Raw genomic sequence first — 14,152 nt, forward strand, 5'->3', positions numbered from 1 at the left:
TTAGCTCTGACCTGGGCCACCTATGCAGGAGGTGAACTGCTGTGGTTGGGAAAAGAAGACGGTAATTAGGATGTTCAGGAGAGCTATGAATGTGTGCAACGTAACTGGCAAGCAGTTTTACACGTCTGATCTTCAATGGAGGGACTCCAGTCTCCACCAGTACGCTTGTCACCGGACTCGTTCTAAAAGCTCCTGTCACTAGTCGAACTCCGCAATGGTGCAATGGGTCAAGCAAACACAATGCTGAGGCCATGTGACTCCAGGACCCAACCCAACTGCCAACACACCATACGTTCCAGCAGCTTACAAAGAATGTTGGTGAGGCTGATGGGCCAATAGCTATCCACATCAAGCAGGTTTTTACCGGGTTTGAGGACCGGAACAATAGTGCTCTCTCGCCATTGCAAAGGAAAGACGCCATCGCACCAGATCCAGTTGAAGATGATGAGGATATGTCGCTTGTAGTCAGATGAGAGATGTTTAATCATCTGGCTGTGGATCTGATCAGGCCAAGGAGATGTGTCAAGGTAATGCGCAAGGGCACTGAGGAGCTCCCACTCTGTAAATGGGGTGTTATAGGATTCACTGCGGCATGTAGTGACTGAGAGGACTTTCCCTTCCAGCCACCGTTTGAGAGTGCGAAAGCCTGAAGGGTAATTCTCCGATGCAGAGGCTCAAGCATAGTGCTCAGCAAAGTGCTCGGCAATCGTGTTTGCATCGGTAGGTAACACACCAGTAATGGTAACACTGGGAACACCTGTTGCAGTCTGGTACCCGAAAAGATGTTTGATCTTTGCTCAGACTTGGGAAGGTTCGATATGACATCCAATGGTCGAGATGTATCTCTCCTAACACTCCAGCTTCCATCGTCTGATAAGTTGGCAAATGCAGGCACGGAGCCGTTTAAAGGCTATGAGGTGCTCCACGGAAGAGTGCCGCTTATGATGCTGTAGAGCTCACCATCACTCCTTAATTGCTTCAGCGACTTCCGGCGACCACCAAGGGCTGCCTTATGCCGTGGGCACCCTAAAGAGTGAGGGATCGCGTTTTCTGCTGCAGAAACAACTCTTGTAGTCACCTGCTCAAACATCTCATCAGTGTTACCATGTGGGGCGAGATTCAACGGTGACAGCAGAGGTGAAAGTTTCCCAGAGCTTGTAGGTAGCGGTGGTGTGGGTGCCACCGCAATTTCTTTGGTCTTAAGGGTCTTCTTTTTGGATTTCTCTCACTGCTCCTTGGGTTTCCCTGGTTGGGAGGACTTCACTGGCTCAATCTCCGGTACTGAAGATGAGCGTGAAGCTCTACGACCAGCTGCTTTTGAGCTCTTCAGCCACTGGTGGGTGTCATCTTTTCCACTAGCAGGAACCTGGGATGGGAGTGACCCAAGGGACCCCTTGCTAGCGAGAGAAGCTGAAGAAGATTTACACTTCTCCGGCTTAGAAGTAGGGTCGGGCATCCCCGATGGTTGGAGGAGTATTGCTCCTGAAGTAGGTGATGTGGGAGCAACAGGGAGGAAAATGCCCCCCACCATCAAGGGGGCAGGTGTAGTCTTCCGGCTCTGTGAGGTGACTGGGGTTGGTGGAGGTGATGGTGCCAGAACTGTTGTAGCGGCGGCGTAAGACGATGTCATGTGTACAGGATGCAGGCATTCAAATTCTCTCTTAGCCTCAGTGTAAGTCAGTCAGTCCAGGGCCTTGTACTCCATGATTTTCCTTTCTTTCTGGAGAATCCTGCAGTCTGACAACCAAGGTGAATGGTGCTCTCCACAACTGACACAGATGGGAGGCAGGGCACATGGAGTATTGGGATGTGATGGGCGTCCACAATCTCGACACGTGAGCTGGAAGTACAGCGAGAAGACATATGGCCGAAATTCCAGCACTTAAAGCACCGCGTTGGGGGAGTGATATAGAGCTGTACATCACAGCGGCAGACCATCACCCTGTCCTTCTCGGGCAATGTATCATCCTCGAAGGCCAGGATGAAGGCACTGGTGGCAACCTGATTATCCCTCGGACCCCAGTGGACATGCTGGACCAAGTGTACACCTCGCCACTCTAAATTGGTGTGCAGCTCATCGTCAGACTGCAAAAGAAGGTCCCTGTGAAATATGATACCCTGAACCATATTTAAACTCTTATGGGGCACGATGGTTACAGAAACATCCTCCAGCTTGTCAAAAGCGAGTAACGTCCGTGGCTGGGCAGAGAATGCTGTTTTGATCAAGACTGACCAGATCTCATTTTGAACAATCCCTCCACCTCCACAAACTTGTCCTCTAAATGCTCAACAAAAAACTGAGGCTTCATCGTCATGAAAGATTCCCTATCAACTCTCAAACAAACAAAGTACCGGAGCAAATAAGCGCCACTGCCATCCTTAGCGCGTGAAATTCCTCCTATGGTGTGGCCAGGGAGGGGAATGATTTGGGGTCATACTTCTGTGCGTTGAAAAGAGCCTGTGAACGCTTAGAGACTGCTGGTGTTTGACCACCAACAAGAGATGTACTGTGCTTCATAGCGTGTCATCCTCCCTGATGCCACCCACTCCGACCAGGGGCCCTCCCCACAGGCGACACCCAGCCACAGCAAAAGGCCACCTGATAAGATGGCCACTGCCATGGTGATGGGCATCTACTCCTTGACATATGTGGGGAGTTAATGGCGCAGGCATCAGCAGAGCGATCCCTGTGTGATCAGTGGGCTACAACCAATAGTGTACACAGCGGCCCCACCACAATGGACTGGCTACCATGCTGGATATCAGGTGCAACCACGCAAACAAGTCCATCATCATCACCAGCATAGTAAATTCTACTGCACAGTCGATGGAAGAATACGCACCCAGGAGAGTGACCTCGCCCAACAGTTGGAGAATGAGCAGAAGTGCAGATCCACGTCGAAAAAGGATGTGATAGGTCTCAGCGCATGATGGACATGATGCACCATGTAAGGTGCCCTTCCCCAATTGGCTCACTCTCTGGGAAAATTATGAAAAATGGAGATAAAACCCTACAGGGGACCATCACATAAAGGCCGAAACGTGAGAGACTCCTTTTAGTTGCCTCTTACAACAGGCAGAATACCTCGGGCTTGTTCTAACACCCGGACCCACAGGGGGTGTTACTGTAGGTTGAGGGATAATTTTAGGAGCAGAGAATGTGTTGTACGGATAACTTCCATCTGTGCAGTTCAGAAAAGCTGGTGATGGAGGTGAGGATCCAGATGGCTTGTATAGTGAATCAGCCACTGAAATCAAGAATGTTATGTTCAGCTGCATGTTGTGCCACAGGGTGGTTGACTTTGCTATTGGCCATAGTTTGGCAGAGCTCATTCAACCTGGTGGATGTCTGGTTGCTAGCCATATCAATACAAAAAGCTATGCAATGACTGCAGCATAGGTGGTATATGATATGGTTGTTTTCATAGGTGGCCCAGCTTCTGATGGGGTAGGATTGGAATAGAAATGGAATAGGAAGTGCCCCCACCAGGACACTGCTTCTGTTACACGTGGCAGTTGCATTCCTGTCCGAGCTGCTGGAGATGGTGGTCTTGTGTGCGCGGAGGTGTACTTATTTGTGTGAATGTGTGTGTGTGTGTGTGTGTGTGTGTTTTTTTCCTTTTCCGACAAAGGCTGTGACCGAAAGCTAACGTGTAAGTGTTGTTTAGTTGCGCCTATCTGCAACTTAACATGCCAGTTTTACAGTAAGTAGCAATCTATCTTTTCCTTGTATTCTTAATCATATGACTTATATTGACATATCTCCTGTACATTAAACCATAGATTTATGAATGTATGTAATGAGATAAAAAAATTCTTATCATGATGGCTCAATAATATCATATGTGATTTAGTGTTTATGGGGAATGATTACAGTAAAAGTACATGTTATAATTTTGCATTGTAGCCTTACATACAGAACTGAGGACACAATCAAGGACACAAGTGAGACTGCTTCTCGTATCAGTGTGAAGATCACGTCGTTCTTGAAGCTGTATAATGACTGCTGAATTTGCATTTGTGGTGATCATCGACTGCCAGTAACTGCCGCCTGCTAAGTGCACAGTATATTGTCTTTGGACTCTGTGTTCTTTGGATGGTGTGTGCTTTTGACTTTGGTGTTCATGTTTCAGTTGTTATTGTCTGGAATGTTTTTCCTGTGTCTAGTGTAATGATACGAGCCATAATAAAAGTGCCTGATCACAGTCAGTTGGAGCTTTCTGTGCGCAGTTAGGCACTATAGCTAGAAAACCCACACATTGTAGCTTTAATTATGCAACTGAGGGTACACTCAAGGACACAAGTGAGACTGTTTCTCATATCAGAGTGATGATCATGTCATTCTTAGAGCTGTAAGATGACTGCTGAATGAATCATTCTGCAGAAAGTGTTACTGCAGAATTAGGGAAATCACTTATGGAAGGACATTCAAATATAGCCAAAACAGACGCATATAGGAAAAATTAACTGGTTCATATACTTTGTAACATTGACAAAGCCTTTGATTTTGTGAGTCATAACATTTTACTCAGCAAACTCAAGTCTTATGGAATTAATGGCGACCCTTTCTCATGGATGGCATTTTACCTTCATAAGAGAAAGCAGAGCATCGCATTGGTAGACTGTGTTACAGGCGTTAAATTACCCTCAGAATGAGGAACATGTGGGGGTTCCAAAGGATCAGTATTCAGCCCACTCTTGTTCTTATATTAGATATTAATCTTCCAATGACTTCTTCAAAGAATGGTTCAAAAACTATAATTTTTGCTGATGGTGCAAGCATACTAAACAAGAGTCTGAACTCAGTCACACCAGACACAGTTTTTCAAATGATAGCTGAAATAACTTATTAGTGGTTCACTACAAACAGTTTAAATCTCTCACAAAAACTCACGTTATATTATTTCAGACAAACAAAGATGATTTATTAGTGCCACAAGAAGACACACAATGAAACATCTTGTGTAAAATTCCCAGAGGTTCAATGGATAATAAGTTAACATGGAGTCAACACACAGACAAAGTAATCAAGGAGCTGAAACTGGTATTACCCTTCTGAGGCAGTGCACTTAAAAGTAAAGAAAGTAAGAATATAATGTACAGTAGAAATGCACATCTTGTGGAGTTCATTTTAAGGACCTTCAGTTTCTTATACTCACTTCTCAGTAGATTTACTCCTTAATAGTTTTTGGTCCTGACAAAAAAAAATCTGTTACTGCTGAACTGTGATCTTCACAATTGCAACACTACCACCATGGATTTTGAACACACAGATCACATGAAACCCAATTTGCACTTTTCTCGCAAGACATCTTGAAAGCCTTGGATTAGGGCAGTCAGATAGACATAGGATTTCTCAATTTCTGAAAAGCATTTGACTCAGTACCACACCCACAGTTATTATAAAAAGTACGATCAAATGGGGTATCAGATGACATAGGTGACTGGATTGAGGATTTCTTGCTAGGGAGGATGCAGCAAGTTATCTTGGATGGAGAGTCATCAGCAGATGTAGAAATAACTTCAGGTGTACCCCAGGGAAGTGTGTTGAGTCCCTTGCTGTTCATGTTATATACTAACGATCATGGGGACAATATTAATAGTAACCTCAGACTTTTCGCAGATGATGCAGTTATTCACAATGAAGCACAAACTGAACAAAGCTGTAATGAATGTTCATGCAGACCTTGGTAAGATTTCAAAGCAGTACAATGATCGGCAGCTTGCTTTAAATGTTCAAAAATGTAAAATGTGCAGTTAACAAAACCAAAAAACATAGTATCCTATGAATATAATCTTAGTGAACTACAGTTGGAGTCTGCAAACTCATACGAGTACTTTGGGGGTAACACTTAGTAGGGACATGAAGTGGCATGAGCATATAGGCTCAGGTGTGGATAAAGTAGGTAGAAGACTTCGGTTTATTGGTAGAACACTAGGAAAATGCAATTAGACTACAGAGGAGACTGCTAAAAAATAGCTTGTACAGCCTGTATTAGAATATTACGCAAGTGTGTGGGACCCTTACCAAATAAGACTAGCAGGATATATTAAACATATACAGAGAACGACAGTACAAATAGTCACATGTTTGTTTGACCCACGGGGGAATGTCACTAAGACATTGAAATAACTGAACTGGCAGTCTCTTGAAGACAGATGGAAATTATCCTGAAAAAATATACTGACAAAGTTTCAAGAACCTGCTTTAAATGATGACTCTATGAAAATACTACAACCTCCTGCACCGCACACCCAGAGTGATCATGAGGATAAGATTAGATTAATTACAGCATACACAGAGGCATTTTAACAATTATTTTCCCCACACTTCATATGTGGATGGAATGGGAAAATCCCCTTATTACTTTACAGTAAGACATACACTCTGTCATGCACTTCATAGTGGTTCACAGAGTGTACATATAGAGGTAGAAAAAAATAATGTGCATTTGGATTTTGCCTCTTTACCTGTGGTTCAGTGATGAGTTTCACACTATGATTTAAAGATGTCCAACAACCACCTGCCTAATATAAATCAAGAAAAGGATCTCTAGCAAATCAAAAGAAGGTTAAAAACATGCCTCCTTGGCCACTCTTTCTATAAATTACCTGAAAAATTAGATTCAAAGATGAAAAAAAAAAAATCTGTTGGCTTCACAGAAAGTAACAATGTTCATTGCCAAAGAGCACGACATGTAGTAAAGTATTGTAAGTAGAACTCTGTATTAACAGACGAAAATAATTAATTTCACTAAAAGCTACTAATCTAATCAAGTAAAATTAAGCTCTAATATCTAATTTACTTACTTAATTTAGTGAGCTACGTGTGAATAGCATTAACAAGCATACTGATAGTTTTTTCGTAACACAATATATACACCCACTATGTTCAAAGATTAATTTTTCCATTTGGTACTGTCAGTTTCCCTCCATCCCTAAAAATGACAGATGTTACATCCCTGGTGCTGACTGTACAGTCTCCGTGCCAGGTGGGGTAAAAGCTGCTAGTGTAGGCCTCTTTTGCTGTTGCCTATGCATGTCCGCACTGAACACATATGCTTGCTTAACCCGCTCCCATGACAAATCTAGAGTCTGGTCACTGTATGCTATTTAGAGCTTATGTTAATTATGTTTAGTACTCGGAAAGGTCCCAAGTATGGTGGCTGTAACAGCAGGGCACAGCATCTATTTGCAACATCACATATGCAGCATGTCACAATTTCTTTATATTGTAGTCTGAGACTGCAGACATGTGTGTGTGTGTGTGTGTGTGTGTGTGTGTGTGTGTGTGTGTGTGTGTATTGCTGACAAAGGCCTTAATGGCCGAAAGCTAAGCTCTTTTTGTTGTGCCCATCGCGACTGAGCATCTCCGCTATATGGTGAGTGGCAAATTTCCTTCTCTAATATTGTTACATTTCATCCTGGTTTTTCCATTGTTTGTTTCTTTATATGTGAACACTTTTTGAATCCCCGTGACGACATGCCAAGGACAGGATAGCGTGGCTCTCTGGAGCTTCGCCTGTTGTTGTGTATATGGCAGTTCCAGTTCCATAATTTGCTGAAAAAACTCTGATTGCAGATGCAACTCTTTCCTGTAAACCATCTCATTGGTCTACACCCCAATGAAGTTCTAACGAGACTAGTGGAAGAGCAACTGTCCAGCAACTATGGTGGTCTTTAGTGTCCTATGCCATTGCTCCACCATTCCATTGCTTGAAGGATGGTAATTCAGATAGCTCAAGCAACAAACTCAAATTATTATCCTTGGTCTGTGGTGACATGGGAAATCCGTGTACTCAGGAATGGTGTTGCCCTCATCTTCAGTGATATATTCCCAACAGGAGTTGCTTCTGCCCAAAGTGTATATCTGTCCATGGGTGCAAAACACAATATCCCTCCAATGGTGGGAGCAGGCCCACGAGGTCTATACGCACGTGACAGAACCGACTTGTTATCTTGGGGGAAACTCTCACTGGCTGGCGCATTTGTCTTAATATACATATTTAAACTCAGTAGAGATGTCATAGTTGTTGGAGACTTCAATGCAAATTTCCTAACGAACTCCTGAGACAGAACAGACCTCGAGAACTTGATGTCCTCATATAATCTTGCTTCTGTTGTAAATTTTCCCACCAGAATAACTTCACGGACAAAATCATTAACTGATAATGTATTTATTGACATAACCAAGATTGATGATATAGCTGTCAGGCAAGTCCTGAATGGTCTCTCTGATCATGATGGACAAAGACTCATCATTAACAATTCAAGTATTTGTGAGATTAATAGTGGTCCCAACTGGAAAATTACTAGGAAATCTACTGATGAAACTATTGAGATCTTTAAATCATGTCTCCAAAATGTAGACTGGGGTCCAGTATACAGGGTGTTACGAAAAGGTGCGGCCAAACTTTCAGGTAACATTCCTCACACACAAATAAAGAAAAGATGTTATGTGGACATGTGTCTGGAAACGCTTTATTTCCATGTTAGAGCTCAGTTTAGTTTCTTCCACCTACGCTCAATGGAGTACGTTGTTATGATTTCATACGGGATACTCTACCTGTGCTGCTAGAACATGTGCCTTTACAAGTACGACACAACATGTGGTTCATGCACGATGGAGCTCCTGCACATTTCAGTCGAAGTTTTCGTACGCTTCTCAACAACAGATTCGGTGACCGATGGATTGGTAGAGGCGGACCAATTCCATGGCCTCCACGCTCTCCTGACCTCAACCCTCTTGACATTTATTTATGGGGGCATTTGAAAGCTCCTGTCTACGTAACCCCGGTACCAAATGTACAGACTCTTCGTGCTCGTATTGTGGACGGCTGTGATACAATACGCCATTCTCCAGGGCTGCATCAGGGATTCCATGCGATGGAGGGTGGATGCATGTATCCTCGCTAATGGAGGACATTTTGAACATTTCCTGTAACAAAGTGTTTGAAGTCCAGCTGGTACGTTCTGTTGCTGTGTGTTTCCATTCCATGATTAATGTGATTTGAAGCGAAGTAATAAAATGAGCTCTAACGTGGAAAGTAAGCGTTTCTGGACACATGTCCACATAACATATTTTCTTTCTTTGTGTGTGAGGAATGTTTCCTGAAAGTTTGGCTGTACTTTTTGTAACACCCTGTATAATGTAGAAAATGCCAATTCCAAATCAGTAATGAAGTGGTTCTAATATTTGAAAGTACCTTCCCAAAAATAATATATAAAACCCATACTAAAAAATCCACCAACAAGCCTTGGATTACCACTGGAATTAGGATTTCATGCAAAAGAGAGAGAGTTGTACATTGCCCCAAAAATAAATCAGATGACCCTAACCTTTTAAATAACTATAAAAAATACTGTAAAACATTGAACAAAGTAATTCAGAAATCAAAAAGTACGTATCTGTGCTCAAAAATTAATAACTCCACGAAATGAGACTGGTGCAAATTACCCCAAGACCCAAAATATTGCTCTTAACAATGAAGGTAAGCTAGTTCAAAATCAAGATATTGTAGCTAGAATCTTTAATGAGCACTTTTTAAATGTTGCTGAGAAAACAGCATGCAAAGGCTCTTCAGAAAAGGCAATAAAAACTCTGAAAGAACTTTTCCCTTACTCTATAGACATGATAGGTATGGGCCCCGTAACTGTGCAAAAAAATAGTTTCTCTAAAATGTAAAAATTCATTGGGTGTAGACAATACTTCCAGCAAACTGCTAAAAGCCAGTTGTAATCAACTCTCTAAAGTTCTAGCTCATATATTCAATGCCTCTCTAAATCAAGGTACCTTCCCTGACAGAATGAAGTATGTTACTGTAAAGCCCCTCTACAAAAAAGGTGATCCCACAGATGTTTCCAACTATCTTCCTGTCTCTCTTGTAACAGCATTTTCTAAAGTCTTTCAAAAATTAATATACGTCAGGATTGTCAATCACCTTGAAAAATTAGCACTAATTAGTAAACAACAATTTGGTTTCAGATCAGGTATATCTACAAATGAAGCAATTTACACACTTACAAATAACGTTTTAGAATGCCTTAACAAGAAAAAATTACCCGTTGGCATATTCTGTGATCTGACTAAGGCTTTCGACTGCGTCGATCACAGAATACTTTTAGGAAAAGCAGCCCAATATGGAATCTGTGGACCAATGGGTAACTGGCTTAGATCATATCTAGAAGACTGACAACAAAAAATAGTATTAGGTGTTAACACTCTACAAGTAGGAGAGGTAGAGTCTGACTGGAGAACAGTACATCATGGTGTTCCACAAGGGTCAATTCTTGTTCCCTCCTATTTATTATATATATTAATTACCTGCCCCTGTCCTCAAACACTGCTAGCAATATCACTATGTTTGCAGATGACACAAGTATAGTGATAGCCAGCAAAACCTCCACTGACGTATAGTTAAATGCCAACCAAGCATTTGCAAATGCTCTGAACAGGTTCATAGCAAATTCTCTAGCAATAAACCTCAGTAAAACCAATTACATGCAGTTTCAATCCAGTTACATAAGCCCAGAAGAGATTAACACTGCACACGAGAGCCAACAGTTACTGAGCGTTCAGTGCACAAAGTTCATAGGTGTTCACATAGATAACCGGCTCAACTGGGAATTCCACATACAGCAAACACCAAAAAAGCTTAGCTCAGCAACATTTGCACATCTGAATAACCTCCAAAATTGGAGACATCAACGTATCAAAGGCTGCATATTTTGGCTACTTCCATTCAGTGATGTGCTATGGAATAATCTCTTGGGGCAACTCACCACTTTCAAAAAAAAGATTCTGTACGCCAGAAAAAAGTAGTCCGAATTTATGTGCCTCCAAGAACCTAACGTTGCAATCTTTTTAAACAGTTAGGTATATTAACAACTACCTCACAATATCTCCTTTCACTCATGGCTTTCACACTTCTCAATTCCTCTGAATATGAAACAAATGAGGCATACCATCATCATAACACAAGACGGAAAGGTGATATGCACTGAGAACGGAAAAGTCTGTCTCTGGTACAAAAAGGGGTAAAGTACACAAGTACAAAATCTTTAATGCACTCCCGAGTAATATAAAGTGTCTAAAAGAAAATAAAATGCTATTAAAAAAAAGCTAAAGGAATTCCTACTGGAAAAATGTTTCTACTCTTTAGATGAATTCTTAGCAGAAATAAATAATTTGAGTAGTAATTCAGATTATTTCCTTTGTCACTGTATCTGTATTGTTTTTTCATCACTATTGTATTTTTGTATTGTATTGTTTATTATCTCTATTATATTATTGTACTGTACCAGTTTTGAATCATTAATCTACCATGTGTAATATACCAGTATGTATTGTATTGTACGATATCTATATTGTATCTGCTTTGACTCGTTCCACATCCATGCATAATCACACCATACTGGGTCTATGGAATATGTATCTCAAATAAGTAAATGTCTGCAAACTTCACATCTTTAACACGCCCTCGTCCAAAGGTGGCAACCTTTCTTCATACCCAGCCATACAAATTTCTCAGTCATCAGCTTGACGATGGGGTTCATGCTGGAACACACAAGGTTGTGAATGTTGTGAGAAGATGATTTTCACAGCAATTGAGGCACAGATGGCCTAGGCAGGGTCCTGGACACATCACACGAAATAAGGTCTTTCCTGCCCACTGACTGCACTTGCTTGAGTTTAAGATATGCTGGTTTGCTTTGTAGCGACTGTTGTAGCTGCTCATCTGTAGTTTGCTACACTCTCCATTGGTTGTAATTTATCACATGGCAGAAATTGCACAGATCCCTGAGGAAAGGGAGGGAATCGGCCAATACGTTCTCTGCCTCTTTAATGTGCCTTATATTGATAGTAAATTGTCAGATAAAATGCAGCTGGCAGAAATACTGAGAACAACCTTCTTTCATGCCTTGGAAAGTGAACATCATCAATGTATGATTGATGCACATAATAAATGGCTGAGCTCCAACATATGGTCAGAAGGGTCGTATGGCTTCATAAATGGTCAGAAATTCCAAATCATATGCAGTCCACTTAGTCTGTGCTTCCAATAGCTTTCAGGAGAAAACCCTGAAGACTTCCTACTGCCCACTGCATTTTGACGGAGTGCTGCAGCTATAGCCAATTGTGTGGCATCTACGACAATCGCCAACAGCACTCTGTGAACTGGGTGAGATAACAGTACTGCTATTTGTAAACTAGCTCTTAACTTTTTGAAGGATTGTTGTATGGTGTGTGTCCACAGTAGGGGCTATTTACACATAGTGTAGTTACCTGCTAGTGCATATGTCAGCGGCACCTGCATCTCCACTGCCCCCAGGTCAGCTAAGGAATGATTTGTAAGGCGCTCACCACCTCCTTGAGCGAGTGGATATCATCTGCTGGTAGCACATGACTGCGAAACATCATCTGGTTTTGGCGAAGAACCCATTTTGCTTCTTTTACCACAAGCCCAAATTTCTTTAACCCATCAAATACTGCTTTGAGGTGATCTTCAGGTAACTTGGCTGCCCACAAAAATATTTAAATGCCATTCGAATAACGAAAACCAGGTAGGAATATCAACAATGTAGGAAAAGATAGATGGCTACTTACCATAAAGAAGACGCATTAAGTTGGAGACAGGCACAATTAAAAGACACTTACATACAGCTTTCGGCCACAGCCTTCATCAGCAAAAGAGAAAAACATACCATTCATACACACAAGCAAGCACATCTCACGGACACACGACCGCAAACTCCAGCAACTCGCGCAATATCACTGTAGTGTGCAATATCTTACACCCTCTACTTAGAACCTCTTGCTTCATTTCAAGTTTAACTGTATCATCAGGTAAAACAACTGTGGTGCTTGCACTTCTGCCTATCATGCCCATTATCATATCACCCCTCCACGTAACTTGTGCTGTGCTCACTTGTAACCCAGCCCAGCGTAACAGATGAAATTTCATCTACAACTGACTTGTGCACATCAGCCAGTATAAACATGCATTTGAAAACCCTGAAACCTATGTCCAATGTTGCCTCCCGTTCACAATAAGTCGTGATGGGCGAGCTGGTAGTGGCAGTTGGGTGGAGTGTTCCACAAACTGCCTCTTTACGACATTGATTAAATGGAAGTCCGCCAACGTCTGAGCAGTCAACCAGATATCACTGATTTGCGTTTCTGTCAGTCACATACAAGCAGTATGACAACGTGAGCAGGCATACTTGTTTAGATGTCTCCATGGGCACAGAAGGATTGTATCAAATAACTTGGCTGGTCCTGAGTGTCACACACTGTCTGTCTTCTATTACTCCCCCATCAATGTCTGTGGATGTAATGGCTGTCCCTTCGATCATACTCTGGCGCTCTTGTGAAGCTACATAGCTTGCTGCACCTACTGCAGGCCACTGTGGTTGTTTGGTAATGTACACGGAAATGTGCATCGCATGGCCTGAACGGTGAACATTTTGTGGTACCAACATACTCGACCATATAACCCAGGAGTGTACAACCTTTAACTTTACTTGGGCTGCATTGGAAGAAGAAGAAGAAGAAAAGAAGAAGAAGAAGAAGAAGAAGAGTATTTTTGGGCTGGACATAACATACTTAACAAAAACAGTACAAGCCAATGAGAGAATAGCATCATGAGGCTGCAATTTCAGATTTGAAATATTCAATTTTTCATAACTTTACATAAAAATAATTTTATGGATTTTTTTACCAATTTCGTGATAGACGCTGGGTCGACAGAAGCGTCCGATCCCACGCGTCGGCTTTGACCCGCGACTTAAGGGTGTTGTCGTGTGTGACGTCATGACGACGCGGAGTTTGGTTTGAGTGTGGCTGTCTCCAGTTCTGTTTTATCTTATTTTATTTACTTTTCTGATCTGTTCGTTCTATCTCTTGAGATTTTTTTTTTTTAATTTAAAAACACTTATTACTTATTTTAATTATCTGTTTCCTCCAATTTCTGTTTTAGTTTATTATATCTATCTTTCTGAACTGTTCGTTCTATCCCGTGAGATTTTTTTTTTTTAAAGACAAAAAACACTAATCAGCTACTGAAGCATCTTTATCTTCTATGGGTTGAAGGGGTTACGACCCCTGGGGAGGTGGGTGGGTATTCATGCATGGCTGTCTTCACTTACACGT

This window comes from Schistocerca americana, chromosome 2 (genome assembly GCF_021461395.2).
Source record: "Schistocerca americana isolate TAMUIC-IGC-003095 chromosome 2, iqSchAmer2.1, whole genome shotgun sequence".
Classification (NCBI taxonomy): Eukaryota; Metazoa; Arthropoda; class Insecta; order Orthoptera; family Acrididae; genus Schistocerca; species Schistocerca americana.